This window comes from Lissotriton helveticus, chromosome 3_1, assembly GCF_964261635.1.
Source record: "Lissotriton helveticus chromosome 3_1, aLisHel1.1, whole genome shotgun sequence".
In the NCBI taxonomy this organism is placed as follows: domain Eukaryota; kingdom Metazoa; phylum Chordata; class Amphibia; order Caudata; family Salamandridae; genus Lissotriton; species Lissotriton helveticus.
Window position 1 is genome coordinate 582,636,663 of NC_136061.1, and position 15,919 is coordinate 582,652,581.

The 15,919-nt window shown below is 42.5% G+C and overlaps 1 protein-coding gene across 5 annotated transcripts in view; it reads left to right on the plus strand.

Moving 5' to 3' along the window:
- ADARB1 (adenosine deaminase RNA specific B1) overlaps window positions 1–15,919 on the plus strand; it is a 964,894-nt gene that overhangs the window by 132,797 nt on the left and 816,178 nt on the right. For 3 of the 5 annotated variants that reach the window (XM_078680556.1, XM_078680553.1, XM_078680555.1), the window contains exon 2: window positions 10,022–10,051. The gene's annotated coding sequence lies outside the window, so the exon portion shown is untranslated. Of the gene's footprint in view, window positions 1–10,021; window positions 10,056–15,919 lie in introns of all 5 variants that reach the window. The other 2 variants (XM_078680557.1, XM_078680554.1) reach the window with 1 other exon arrangement.

A 15,919-nucleotide genomic window follows, 5' to 3' on the forward strand; every position in this document is an offset into this window, starting at 1 on the left:
GCCTTGATCCTCTTCTACGCCCCTAACGAACTTGGCACCGCGAGGACGGTGGCCACGCCCCCTTTAGGCTACGCCCCCAACCAGCGACCAGCTTAAAACACTGACCACTAGCGTCTGGCGCGCAGATCTTGTTGAGTCCTGAGGCGGAAGCCGGGACTGTTGCACATAATTTTTAAAAAAATACTTGTGTTTCTGACTAATTTTGTTTTTAAATTCACCTTTGTATTCTTACCTGGGCACTTCAGAGCGGCACTCGGCACGGGCAGCGGACCCTAGCGCTACCACGCTGCCTTGATCCTCTCCTACGCCCCTAACTAACTCGGCACCGCGAGGACGGTGGCCATGCCCCCTTTAGGCCACGCCCCCTGGACGTTCCCACCAGCAACCAGCTATAAAATGTGCCTGGCCAGGAAGCGCAGCGGACGAGCGCAGCGGGAGCGCCTAAGGCAAGCCCGTCTGCGCCCGTCCGCGCACGAACGGGCTCAGGGTCAGAACCCATGTCGGGCTCAGACACCAAGAGGGTGAGTTACTCGCGTAGCGCCCTTCTAAGTCTTAGACCTACAAAGAACACACTGTGTAATTACGTACACGACTCAGATGGACTTTTTTTATAAATTGCGTACTCTGCCACCCAGTCCACTTACAACTCACCCAGGCACTGATTTCACACTCTGGCCTGAAACTAGCAGAATTGAACTGAAGTCGCTCCCCATGCACGCCCTGCTTATTAACCACCTGCTCGTGGACCATGAGCTAGACATCCTGTTCCTCACGGAAACCTGGCTCACTACACACTCGGACTCGGATGTGGTTTTAGCCCTGCCCCCGTGTTTTCTCGTCCAGTCCCAATTACGTCCCTCTGGCAGAGGGGGCGGACTGGCCATTCTGCATAGAGATCACTTCTCATGCAGACTCAGCGATGCTCACATCATGGACTCAGAGAGCTGCCATTTTACCATCCAGCTGGCCCCGACAACCTCACTGGCAGGCCTCCTGGTTTATCGCCCCCATGGACATTTTGGTCCCTTTGCTAGCGCCCTACTAGAATCTATATCGGCACTGGCCCATTCTACACCTAACCTCACTGTGCTAGGGGACCTCAATATTCACTTCGATGATCCCCTAGACACAGGGGCTGCTGATTTGATTCTAGACCTGGCTGCCTATGGTCTCCAACTGGTCAATACTGGAGCCACCCATATCAAGGGCCACCTGCTAGACCCAGTTTTTACAAATGTCCACACCCTCCAGGCCAAATCTTCTTGCCCCCTCCCCTGGACGGACCACTTTTTGGTTCTTCTTTTCTGGCCAGGAGAATTTAGGAAGCCCCATAAGCCTGTCACGTATACCCGGGACAGGGCATGGTCCAGACTCTCAACAGAGGACTGGGCCAGAGCCCTGGAATCAACGACCCCCGCTCCCTCAGGGGATCCTGTCGTAGCGGATAGCAATTTCAGGAAGTGGATCTCCAACTCACTCGATTCTATCCTACCTATAAAAACCCGCGAAGATAAAAGCGGAAAGACAGGGTCAGCCCCCTGGTTCAGCCTGGAACTCAGAACCCTCCGCAAGGAATGTAAAAAAGCGGAGCGACTGTGGAGGAAGGACTGGCTCCACTCTAGTAAGGATTCCTACCGAAGGACGGTGAGAGCATACAAATCTGCTCTGAAACTTACTAAGGCCTCTTATTATGATGATGGGTTAAAAAATGCCACTAACTCTGCGGGAGAATCCTATCTCATTGCTAAAGAACTCCTAAAAGTACCACAACCCCCTTCACTAACAGGTCCCTACCGGACAGGAGCAATGAACTTGCAAAATACTTTGACTCTAAAGTCTCCCACATTCTAGCTTCACTTCCGCAGCCTAGCCAGCTACCCTACGGGGACAACGCTGCGCTAGACACTTGCCCAGGATGCGCCCCTCGCCCACAGCTGACCGCTTTTAGGGCGGTCTCACCGGACGAGGTTGGAAAGACTCTGGCCAAGATGAAAAGTGGCTCTCCTCGTGACCCTGCTCCCATGAGGTTTCTGAAAGCAGTCGCCCCTGCGATCATGTCCCCAATCCTGGAGTTGATCAATACCTCGCTGTCCCAAGGCTCCGTCCCTCCTAGTTGGAAGGGGGCGGTAGTTAACGCCCTTCTTAAAAAACCCCAATTGGACCCCACTGATCTGGCCAACTATAGACCGATCTCGCTCCTCCCGGGCATCAGCAAAATTGCCGAAAAACTGGTTAACGTCCAGCTGTCCCAGTTCCTGGAATCTAATAACCTGCTGCGCCGGTCCCAAACTGGGTTTCGTCCTGGCCAAGGCACGGACACTGCCCTCCTCGCCGTCATCGAGGAGGCAAGGTGCATTTTAGATTCAGGGGGGTCAGTGGCAGTGATCCTCCTGGACCTTAGTGCAGCCTTTGACACGGTGAATCACAGTGTCCTGCTCCACCGGCTGGCCAGGGCGGGACTTGGGGGCACAGCGTTGGCCTGGATAGAGTCATTTCTGTCGCTCTGATTCTCTGCCTTTGACTAGTGGGGTGCCCCAGGGTTCCTCACTTAGTCCCACTCTTTTTAACGTCTATATGGCTCCTCTAGAGGACGTAGTTGCCCCCTTCGGCATCAAGATTGTGAGCTATGCGGACGACACGCAACTGGTCGTCTCGCTCTCACATCTTGACCAATGCCCGGACAATCTCTTGCACTGCCTCCATGAAATCCATCTCTGGATGTGCGAGTCCTCACTCAAACCCAACGGGTCCTAAACTGAAGTTATGCTGATGGGCAAGAAATGGTCAGCAATTCCATCATCTGTTTGGCCCGATGCTATGGGTGAGGTGCCCGCCCCGAAGAAGGAAATCAAGAGTCTGGGGGTCTGGCTCGAACCGGACTTGTCTATGAAAACCCAGGCAACTAAAACAGCGGGAACCTGCTTCGGGCTTATGCGATCAGTCCGCAAGATCCTTCCGCTGCTCCCTCCCCCATCAAGGAAACTCCTGGTTCAAGGACTGATCCTTGCACGATTGGACTACAGCAATGCTGTCTATTTAGGAGCCCCCGAAACCACTCTGGGCAAGCTACAACGAACCCAAAATGCGGCTGCCCGGATGCTAATGAGTCTTCCCTCCAGAGCCTCTGCCAGACCAGCGCTTAAGGCTCTCCACTGGTTGCCAGTGCGAGAGAGGATCGAGTTTAAGGCAATGTGCATCGCTCACAAACTCCTCAATGGACAAGGCCCTTCCATTCTGAGAGATATGGTTACCCCCGTACAAAGCCTCGAGATCCCTGCGCTCGGACAATGAGCGACTGGCTAATGTCCCTAAGTTCAGGAGGGTACGCACTGGAGGCCGTCGCTTTTCAGTAAAAGCATCCTCACGCTGGAATTCGCTCCCCCGCTGTTTGCGGTTGGAACCCTGCTACTTACGCTTCCGCAAACAGCTTAAACCCCTGCTTTTTCCCAAATAAGCTCTTCCCCTCCCTTGGCCAATTCAAGCTCTTACAGCGCGGGGATGCCTCCGGGTCACCAGGCGCTTTACAAATCGTTAAATAATAATAATAATAATAATTATGCATTTCATAAGAACCTATGGATTTCGATTTTTCTTGTGTGGGACTATTTGGAAATATTTCAGAACTCTGTCATACAAACATTTTAATTTAGGCCAAACTGCAAAGCATATTACTGTCAATTCTAATTCTGGAGCTAGTCCTATTTACCTCGTACATCTCTTTCCAGCTTTTGTAAATTCAATAGTTTTCGGTTGTGGCCTTGAAGATAGGTACATGGGAGAAGAATCGAAAAAATGCCCATATCTACGCTTTTTTTCTAATAAATGCATGCATATTTCTTAGACTGCAACTCATTGCTGCTCATTTGCTAATTTGGTTCGAAACTTACACTTAAGTCAAGCTTAGCCTTCACTTACTTCACTTCGTAGGCATTTTCTAGATGACAGTTTCTTTAATTATTTTTTTTACTGCTCATACTGACAATAGTTGGGCGTCGAGGGCAAGTAATTTTAGGAACATTGACAGCTTTATTGTATTAGCAGCCCTACTCATTACCAATTGGTTCAGCACACCATGCTTTCTCGTTATGAACTTTTATAACTGTACAGTGTGTAAATTACCTTTCCGATTGTGATCATGATAGATCTTCCTCCTCCTCCATCAGAACATCACTGGATTTCCCACCAGTTTTCTAGGTCGTCAAACATTCTATTGTCTGGCCTGTCCCAGTTTGTATGCTTCTCTTCAGATAACAGCCAATCACTGAATTCGCTCTTCCACTCTTCAAAAGTGTAACCCAGAGTCCCAAATCCATAGTATTGAAACTTATCTTTTTTGCAAGCAGGAGATATAAAGCTTCCAACTTATAAGGAATCTTTCTTTTTCTTGTAATCAAAGAATATATGTTTTAGCTTCAGACCTATCCATTTTCCTATGTCTTTTGCATGGGCGCCACTACTTGTCTCCAGAAGTCTCTTGCGTATAGGCAGTGCCACACCATTCGTAGGAAATCTGAGCTGGTAGCTTGGCACTTCAGCACTCATACTTCCGTATGGACACATTTTACACAGTCATAGGGGTAAAGTAAGCCATGTGCATACATTTACATTACACTGTGTGCTGCCTAACTGGGCATTGATAGTCACAATCTTACTGTATATCATCACCTTTAGGTCATTCTGTATCTAGGATTTGCTTTCCAATATCTTGTTGCAATTTAATTCGAGAATACGGGTGGACTGTGGGCAATTTTGGTGCAGCACACCATACAGTGATGTTATCACCCTTCACCCGCACACAAAAGAACCAAGTTCAATCTGGCTACTGGTTTCGGGTGAACTTCCAGGGAAAACTTTCCCAGAGAATCTGGCTCCATGGGTCAGTCCTGTTACCTTTTGAACATCTTACACTAAAGGACTGGAGCACTTACGATGTGACCACATGCATTCAACACCAGGTTTTCCTGTTCTTGGTCCGAAGGATCTTGGGGGGGGGGGGGGGGGGGGAACAAATTTACATCATGCGCTTGCACCAGGTTTAAAACTATGTATTTTGAGGCCGTTTGTACACAAATGTGCTAAGCTTGTGGGATTAGTTTACAAATTGCAGGCTGAAATTACTGGCTTTGGCCAATGTGACAGGTTCTTGTGCTTTCCTGTTTAGAAAGAATGTGAAAAGGAAATGGTCAGAATCAGTTAACTCCAAAGAAGCATTAACATTTTAGATTTCCTTTTTTACCATCGATCTGTTGACTCTACATTAGCTCCGCCTTCAACTCGTTGTCTGTTGAAACACAAAATCTGTACAGGTCACCCGTGACCAAATCCATAAAACCAAGGCGTGTCAGACTAGCTACTTTCACTCTGGTTTAAGTTCAAAATAATGTATTATACCTGAATGTCTTTATCTTAAGAGATATGTGGTTCTGATTTGAATGTTGAATTGAACAATACTCTTTCCAGACATAGAAATGAATATATCATGTATTTTATTAATAGGTAGCGTATGCATGTTGACAATCTGAACACTAGTTATAATGCATAGCCCTATGTATATATTAAAATTAAGCACAAAACCAATTTCAGTTCTAAAATACTCAATACAATTAAAATGTTCTCCGTCTAATTCTTGAGAACATATTGGGGACACTGTCATGCTCTACAGTATTTAACTGATAAATGATGTAGGTTTCAAGAATGTTTTACTCCAGGTACTGGTGACAATGTACAGTTAATAGTGTAATATCTGGTTGGGATTAATAAGGTTCTGAATGCTCCTGCTTAAAACAAAAATACAAATGTAGCATCAGTTATTGTCAGCGGTCACATTTTCAAATTAAACTACTGTTTAACCTTAGCCGTTCCATTTTATCCCATTTCTTCATTGATAACGTCAAACATTAACTCTGAGATATTATACTTTCTAATATTAATTGACAAGCCCAGATAGTTCGCAATTCTGTGATATCACATGCTGGAAACATTATAAGGGTCTTGTAAAGGTGTCACCCGTTGAATATGGAAAGCACTTGTCCTCTTGCTCAATCTTGCATCATTAACGATTGCCAACAATAAGGGTTGTGGAATGTCTTTGTTTAGTGATGACTCATTGAATTGCAAAATCTGTTGTGACCTCACTCACCGAATGGCCCTTTAAAATATTTTTAATACAGTTCTTAATTTTTCTGAGTGGGATCTGCTGTCTCAATCCATACAGAGTGCTGTTTGTTCCCGTAGCTTCACCTGGTCCTGGAATAGTATATAATTCTAAATCTGTTGTAATATTTACCTTCTGGTGGAAAAGATCCTTATCTGATTATCCAAGATCCTTAGAAGAATAACTTTATTTTAGAAGAGGTTGTGATATTATAAACATGTCTGTGGAAAACCAAAATAAAATTGCTCAACTGGAGGAGAAGTTTGTATTCCAGGCTCGTGGCTTTTCGCTTCCCCAAAGCATTTTTGCTGCACTATTAGGCCTCCTCGAACTTGGACATCCCTGCAGACTGTCCCACTCGGCCACCCCTCCCCCATCTCAACCCCCAGTCTGTATGCTGCGTTCAGCAACATGGAAGCAAACTTCCGTACCTCCAGCAACACCCTACAGGACCATGGGGATCTCTGCTGCTGCCTTGGAGTTGTTGAGGCCACTATGACAATGGGTGTGAGGATCATCTGGACATCACCAGCTGGAGGATCCCTCCAGAGCCTAGATCCCTGCCCGTGAGTGCAACAGCACCCTGAAGGCTTGGCTGAAAGAGCAATGCAAGAACCCCAGCAATGGCAATACGATCATGCTCTGTAAAGACTTAATATAATATTTGTCCTACCATTATCGCTTCAACTCTTCTTAAAATGTAATCTTGAGTGAATTTGCAACTTGTATAGCTGTAACTCTAACCACTAGTATTTGTAGTAGACAAATGTACTTACTACCATTCTTATGTGAGTTTAGAGTGTGTTTAGTATATTTCAGGTTATTCATGTGCTCTGAAGTCCTTATGTAATGTATCTAGTTCTATTGTAAAGCGCTCTGACACCTTTGGGTAAAGTTTGCGCTATATAAAAATGCATAAATAAATTCCTGAGAAATGCATAGTTTCTCTGGAAATGTAAACAACCTAAGACGGCAGAATGATAGAGACGGAATCGGGGCCTAGAAGCTCCGGTCTTTGCAGAGCTTAGGCCCAGAAGCAGGCCTGAAATAAAAGTTGAACATGATTCCTCTATTTGACATTCAGGCAGGAGAATGGATCCCTGATAATTGCCAATCTTCACATAAGATTACTGGTTGCAAATTATAGTGAAATTTATAACCGTGACATCACGGAAATAACTCCTGCAACAGCTAGAGTTCTGGAGAGTGTACCACTGTTTCTACCAAGGGTAAAAACTTTAAGGTTAGTTAGGTTTTACATTGAAAGTGCCCCCTTTTAACCGCTTCCGTGCGGCGCCGATTCCGCCCCTGTGCTGGACATTCCACAACAGGGTGCGGTCGTGACGGAACCGCACAGCTCAGCCGTGACTGATGACGGAGCGGTTCAGTCACAAGCATCGAAGGGGTTAAGCCATTCTTTGCTGTGTGCTTAGTATATAGTAACTGATGTACAGTGAATGTTTCCATGCGACGCGGCCTGCTTTCACTGATAAACATACAATAAGTTTTGGACACTCTTTTGAAGCACCCACACAACAGTTAAAACGTCCGTTTTCCCTGACTCTTTAACATTAAATGTTGACTTTTATTGTAGCTAAAATGTTCACTGTCTGCCATAGTCTTTCTCCTTAACAATTCTCATTTTTTAATTAGGGGGTCAATGTAGCAATTTTGCAGTTAACAGTAATGTTACTCTATTTTTCATATCATTCACGCAATTTTTCCACGTCTCAGATTTTTAGTATCCAGATTTTTCTAGATTTCTTGGACTTTCTAAGTTGACAAGGTTTCTTCAAAGTTTATGGCCTGAGAAATTGATTTTTTTCACAAGGCGATGTGTACAGTCACAGAGACCATAGACCAGGGGTTACCAAACTTTTGAATATTAAGAGTTATTTGTGTTCGGTGAAAATCATTGAGAGCTGCTAATACAAGTGTTGCAAATGTCATCACATCAGACAAGATTACATGAGTGGCTACCATATTTAAAATGACTAGCAGTGATTACCTCGGTGCATTAGGCTTGGTTACCAGCAGTAAGGTAAAACAGGCTTTGTCAATTTGAAATGTCTCTGCATGAATAATACAAAGCAGCCACAGGTGCACTGCCTCTGGCACCAAAGCAATGATAATAGTAATTAGTCTCCCCACATGATTTATCACTCAAAAATCAGCTTTAAATATATTTTGGAGATTCAGCTGTTTTTCTCCAAACATCAGTTCATGAATTCTGAAAATACACACATTTTTGTATTGAATACACAATTTTGCCATACATACATGTATTCAACTAAGAAAAAGATCCCTATTTGTGGGCTGGGATGTGCACAGGATAGAAGAGCTACTTACAGGCATCTGGGGAGCTACCAGTAGCTCACAAGCTACTCGTTTGAGAAGCCTGCTCCTAGACACTTCCCCAGATTGAGATGTTCTCTCACTTGCTCTGTGCTTCTCTTTATTACTTCAAAGGTTTATAATCATTCAGTTTTACATCATAAAGTCCAGTACCGAATAGTGCTTTTTTGTAGCTCTATTTGAAACATTTGAGGGACACCATTTTATGCAGTAAAAACGCTTTATGTTGAAATTAAAGTGCAACTCTTTGAATATTTTCAGTATATTTGCTGTCACACATTAGAGTCGGACTGCTTTTTAGTTGGTTAATGTTTGAATTGCTAGTTATAAGGGATCAGGTGAAATCTTTGTTTTTATTGTAATGATACATTCTCTGTTTCTGCTCTGAAGTTTAGGATAGCGCTAATCCTTCACACTCGTCAATCAAATATTTTTCAGGGATAGTTGTGACACGTTCATATCCCTATTTTATGCCCTATGAGCCTTCGTAATTCTTTCGGGACTAACCATTGTTTATAGTGATCTATTTACAGAATGCTTTCGATAGTGCTGAAGTTCCTTTGTATTCTGGTGTTATTTCTAAAGGACAAAGGTTTGCTGCAGAACAGAGCAACTTTTCTTTGTTTGAATAGTCTAAAAAGGAGTGCTTGCAACCACACTTTGCATAAAGGTGTATCTCTTCAAGACATCATCTACGGCAACATGGAGGGCAATGTTCACACATTTTTATCCAGGCACTACTGCCTTAGCAATAAAGCTGAAATGAAGATAGTGTAGGAAAAGTAGTATTTAAGGACCTGTCCAGATAAAGTAAGCTTCATCAAACCTCTCTTTTTCACATTCTTAATTTTATTCTATTTCCAAGCATCCCAGTCCAGGGAATATCCAGCGGTGGAGAAGAAAATGACTACCCCGTAATAGTTCTCCAGTATCACTTTCCTGTAACAGTTCTCCAGTGTTAGCCTGCTCAATAGATTCACTTGCTGGTCTTCCTGCTTCCAGATGAGGCGTAAAATTAATATGGTGTTACACCACTGTTTGATAGTCTAAACCGATCTGAGCTGTACCCAACTCATTGACTGCAAAATAGACTCCACACAATTTGCTTTTTAGGCTAGAATGCTGAAAGAGATATAATGTTAATATGTTAACGTCTTTTTAAAAAAAAAAAGTTTTTTTTACCTCAGCATCTTAATATGTCAGTATAGTGGAGATAACCGCTGTAGAACTGGACTTGCAGGTAAGTAACTTTTTCCTATCTTTCCAAGATCCACTATGTTTTAGTTACAGATACCAAATCGTCTTCTTAATGCTTACACAATTTGATGCCACAGTCCACTTTAGCTCTATAGGATAGCCATCGTGAATCGCTATTTGTATCCACCCATATATTATTGAAATCATGCTATTACTTAATTTCATGGGGGTTTATGAAAGGGGTATGCACAGTTTGTGATTTGTGTACTGTTTATAAGAACTTGCGTTCTGATCTACTGCGGTTGTCTCTTTCAGATTCTATACATTCATCAAGACTGTGAAAGTGTACGTGAGTAAAAGTACAATCCATATCCTAAAACTGTTAATCCATAATCCAAAAATGTAAAGGGCAAACATATCACCCCTTAAAGCTTCAAAGCGGTGGGGGCAGTCGGGGAGATTAAGTGAGCTATTGTCCAAAGTCACATTATTCTGAGCTGAGCTGCCACTGGGGATCGAACAGTGATGCCTGCGCTCCAAATTTAGCGGCTCTGGCCGCTGCCCCACACCTCTCCCCGGATATGTGATACTTTCTTTTAAAAATATCTTTTAGTGACTGTACACTGAATGAAATCATTACATTTGTTTTAAGTGGGTGCCTTACACTATTGGGGACAGAATCATGCATTTTGATGTTATGTGCTTCTCTTCATACAGGAGGAGCCTTATAGCCACTCCCTGGCCTTAATTTGCATCATTCAACCTGTCCCATTACTTTGATATGCAATGTCTAAATTATTTGCCTGTAAAATAGGACTAAAGATAATTTAACAGAATGTATGTACATTAGTCTTATGCATTCTTGTTTCCCTCTATCCAGCTCTGCCTGTACTGCTCTGCTCTGTCATCCTGTGTTGGATTTAGCATCATTGGAGTATCAATGAGAAAGGCACTTAGTAATAAGAGATGTGGCTGAGCCATCAATCTCTGGAAAGTTGAGGCTATTGATTGTCACCTTTGGCACTCCCCCTTCTCATTTATTCTGTCTTGCTAATATGCATGCAGGACTATCAGCTCACCATTTAAAACAGGATTCAAAGGAAGATCATTTTATCAGTTCCCGGAAGCCCAATATGGAATATGAAATGTCTATTCTTTCGTCATGGCAAGTAAAATAATCCTTTTTTTTGTATAGTTTTTCTTTTCCATTAGTATCTGATCAATGCTCTTGCCACATACTTTGCTCAAGTGGCTGTTGGTTGACCATATACTTTTAGATGGTTGTCTTTATTGGCATCTTCCAATCTGGGATCCAGCTATTTAATGAATCTTAATTTTGTTCTAACCTCCCTCACAAGCTTTTTTAAGTTAAGACTTCTTGCCATCGTGACTTGAAAAACAGCCATTCTTGCTGCATTATTCCCTGTCAGGGGTGGTGAGCTTCATGGTTTTCCCCCCTAAGTAACTGTTCCATTGTCTTTCATACAAACGAGGTGGCTCGGAGATCATCACTGTTATTTCTAAATCCTTTACTATAGTTCCATTTTAACCAATAAGATATTCTTGCTGTTTTTCAAACAAAGCCACATACTTACTGACCTCAGGAACATTTTGCAATCCTGTCATCTCTAGAGCTCTAGAGCTCTGAAATTGTATTTGTAGAATACTAATTACTTAAGGGTTCCAGTTCAGTTATTTTAGAGATGGTGGACTTGCCTCACAACAATGTAGCAAAAAGTGCCCATTGCCAGGTTGTTGTTATGTCTGTCTAAATATTGCCAATTGGGAGTTGAACCACCTTGTTGACTTCATGCATGTTTCATGACACCGTGGTCGGCATTGGAGACTTTTCCAAAATAATGCCCTTAAAGCTTGTTCTGAGATATGTGATCTTAACCGTAAAGCATTTTGTGAGCTCTAAATTCAGGTGCTATATAGAACATGCCTGCAGAGTTATGCAGTTGTTTTTATGGTGGTTCATTTTATCTTAGTCCTTAATTTCTCTCCTTCAAAAAAGTACACACATCCTGGTAAGCCTCATTTGTTAGAAAAAAGTATGTAGAAACTGGACTGGTAGAGTTACAGACACCCAAGTGGCCTTGGTTGCTTTGGGCTTAAGATGTGTCTCTTTACTTTTGGTATTGTGCTGGGTTTTTGTCAAGTCCACTTTCTTCAGAACCTTGTTCCTGTGGTGGGGAAAGCTGGTATAGCTCCTCTTTACCCCAGTTCTCTTGTCCTTGAATCTCCCCATTCTCCTGTCCCCATGCAGCTCCCCTTTTTGTCGCTACTTGTAACTCCCTGTTCTTTTCACCTCCCCTCTCCATTGGCTACCCTTTTCTCCATCCTCAGCTCTTAATTGAGAGTCATATCAATCGCTTCGTAAACCTCTGAATACCTTTCTGCACAGCCAGTCCCCCATGGACTTGAGTTTGTACTCTTGAATGTCCAAAATGTTGTCATGGAATATCTAAACTGCATTAAACTGTACCAACTGTCATCCATAAACCCCTTAAGCATTATGCACATGAAGGTAACAATGCAGCCAGATAGGCTTACATTAAGTTTAAATAAACGGCGGCTTCTTGCTTTAAGAGCCTTTCTAGCCACTCCTTCCCCAATGCATTGTACTGGCAGTTGCCTCCCAAAGCCAGTTTTTTTTTTCAAATGAAAGCCTATCCGTAATCTTTATTCCCTAGTTGAAAATAGTGGGGGAGGCAGGTGGGTCGTCGGACTTCACTGAAGATTCGTACGATGCAGAACCAGGACTATAGGTATGTAACCTTTACTTCTGCATCATAGGATATACAGTGATTGTAATAAACACTTGAATAGAATAGCAAGCTAATAGTATAGAATATTATCTGGCTGTTGGATTGTAGATTGAGAATTAAACAACTTTAAATCCATTGTACAGACACAGACTTTATTTTAAAAGATTTTTAAGTGTTTCAGTCCAACTTTAATCTTCCCATCAGTATCTGCCTCAAGAAAATTGTGTCTAGTAAGGTATGTTTAGTTTCCATGTAGCTGCTTTACACATGCCATAGATAGGCACATGTCTAACCCAGGCATTGGTTTCAGCTTTTCTTCTTGTGGAATGGGCCTTGAGCTTACCAAGAAGAGGTTTGCTAGAACCCTAATAAGAAGATACACACTGCTATCCATCTTGTAATAGATTGTTTAGAAGTAGCCAGACTTTTATGTCATGAGCCTTGGTTAATAAAAATGTAACTTCCTCATAATGTCTAGAGAATGGAGAGTACTCTCTGCTCGCAATGAGTTAACATTGAGCTGTCCTTTGACTGCAAACATGTCGGACCGAGCCCTGTGAAAATATCCTTTACAACTTTGTTGTTTAGTACCCATTTGTGATTTGCCTGGTAATGTTGATTTCAACCCCTTGACTAGGAATCCTTAGGATATGAATTTTAGTGACTGATAGACTCTTGTTTTTGTTCCAATGCCACAGGGTTTGATCCTCGAAAGATAACTGTCTTGTTTTTGTTCCTTCCTGTTTGTTGGCATTATGCTTGGTGTGGTGTTGTCGAATTGGATCATTATGTCCTTAGATGAAAAACAGAAAAAAATCTTTGAGTGCTAAGTACACTGCTTTCGGTTCCAGACGATTGATGTGATAAGCCTTCACTCTGGTTATACATAGACCTTGCACTGTTAGATTGTCCATGTACGCCTTCCAATCCTTACTGAGGCATTTGTGTGTCTGTATTGTTTTTTCTTTTGAAGAGGACCTCTAACTAGTAAATTTTAAGTTTTGCACCAACATGCTAGAGAGTTCAGTGCTGACATTGTGAGATGTATTGGAGTCTTCCCAATTGTCTCTTTTCTGAGAATATAGATTTTCGAGGCACTGGTAAAAATGTTCATGAACAGTCTCTTGCACTTGGAACTAATAATATGCAAAGTGATAGGAGTGATTCAATTAGCAGATTTGTACGATTCCATTCATTTCTTTTGAATCGATAATTCCTCCAATCAATAAACACTTTAGTTTAGCGTGGCTACCTTTTTTTTTGTTCCTGATTATATTTGATACTGTACTGGCATCACTGTTGATTTGTTCATGTTAATCTTGAGTCGGAGATTGGTTAGTAGCCTTGCTGTGGTTCAGAAATCCTGTGCTGCTTATGGCTGATAATCATAGGTAGGGGTAGGGACAAACCAATATCTCCTTCTCCTTCTTCCTTAGATAAGGAGTAACTACTGCCATGCACTTCGAGAAAGTTTGTGGGGCTGATTTCAGGCAGAGCGGAAAATCTCAGATATTTCCTGCGAACTTGTGAAACTAGGATGTGAAAATAAGCATCTTACAGATCTATGGTGCTAAGCCAGTCTTCTTTACAAATGGTTTGATTTGATGAATTTTTCGTGTGTGATGAATTTGTTTATGAACTTTGGATCTAAAAAACTGTCTATATTGTTTTGTTTGGATTTGCTTTAGTATCAGGAAATATTTGTAATAAATTCCTCCGTTTTGTTGGTACTTTTTCTGTTGCCCATTGTTGTAGTAAGAAATGAGTTTCGACTCATAGTAAGGACTGATAATATTTTGATGAGGGTTTTGGTGTAACATGCAGTGGTGTAGAAATAGATTAAGTAACTTTTTTGAATAATGTTTAGAAACCATTTGTTCATAGTTATGAGTTTCCCCCATTCCAAGAAGGATGCCCCACCCTCCCTACAAGAAGAGGTGGTAAGTGGCGTTGAGTCATCATTGTCTCTTGCCTGGAAAATGTCTCGCTCTTGAGTGAGATGTTTTAGGCTGACTGGTCTCTTGCACCACTTTTGATATTGTCTTTGCCGCGAAATCTGATGTTATGGAGGCTAGTATGGCCATTTTAGGGATTGAAACCTCTGATATACATACCAGCTGTTTTTAGGTCTGCACTGCTTTTATTATTTTTTCCATTCTTACAGACCCACATCCTTTTGGGTCTCCACTTCTTTCTAAGCTTCTCTTCTTTTGTGTGTTATCCGAAGAGAACCCACCCTGAAAATTGTAAACGTGCAATATTTAGTTGCTTCTCAGGTTTTTAGGAGGACAGTCATAACCATTAAGACAATCAGAGGGAGATAAAGTGGCAATAAGCAATTGCTGAATGTTCTACGGAATCTACTGCTGCACTAATAACCTGATTAGAAACTATGGGTCCCTCTCAGCTGCCTGTTCTCCTTTAACCATCACCATCCTGTCATGATGCCCCTCAATTTACCCTGTTCTCCAGCCCCTTCACTTTCCTTCTTCTCATGCTTTCTTAACTTTTGTTGTGCTCCTTTCCCTCTAAATTCCTTTATCTTCCCCTTTCGCCTACCTCCTGTGTTGTTACCATTATTATTGTTCATGTCATACCAGAGCGACCAAACTTGTCTACTAATGTTTTTAATATCAGTGTATCTTTACAGTGTTGCAGCTGTATAATAGTGTATATTTTGGCTAACTAATAAAAGCTTGTAGTTTTCGAATTTAATTAGCAAATGCTTTATAATGTAATTTTAAAAATGCACAGAAGCTGTCTGTTTAAATCTCCACAAGTTGTCTTGTGACAAGTGTTTATAAAGCATTTTTATTATCTTGAGCAAAAAAGTTGGCTACTTATTACTCTTTAAAAAGTTAATATAGGTTTTCTCTGTCCGGTTTTGGCAGTTTAACAGTTTATTCAAAGCTCTGCCTTCTTTGTTCATTAAATGAAAACCGTGACAGAGAGGAAATTTTTATTATGCTTGGCGTGACCGCGGTTGTCTTGCCAAGCATATTGGGGCTTCACGACCGCTTTGCCATCACCAGGGAACGGCAGTTCCCTGGCACTGGCAGCGGTCCCATGGCGGTTCAACCGCCCAAGAGTTAATGGGGCAGTCGTGCCACCGATATGGCTGGACCGCCATCACGAGTCTGGCAGTCGACTCGTAATCTGGCCCTTTGTTTGTCGTCTTTGGTTTTGTGACATTTTATCACATTCACTGGATGGCCTCTTTAGGGTAAGCGAGTGGTACAGTGAGTACAGCAACTGTTGGTCCGCTGTCTAAGACTGACACACTTCCCACTGGGCTGAATTCTTTACCTTAAAGGCTTTATTGTCAGGAGATTCTTATCTTGGTTGGTATCCCATTGATCTCTTGCCATGTATTTATGGCCACCTGGAAATCTTCACAGGGATCCTCCCATTAGACACCTAGGAGTATTGAAGGAAATGAGAG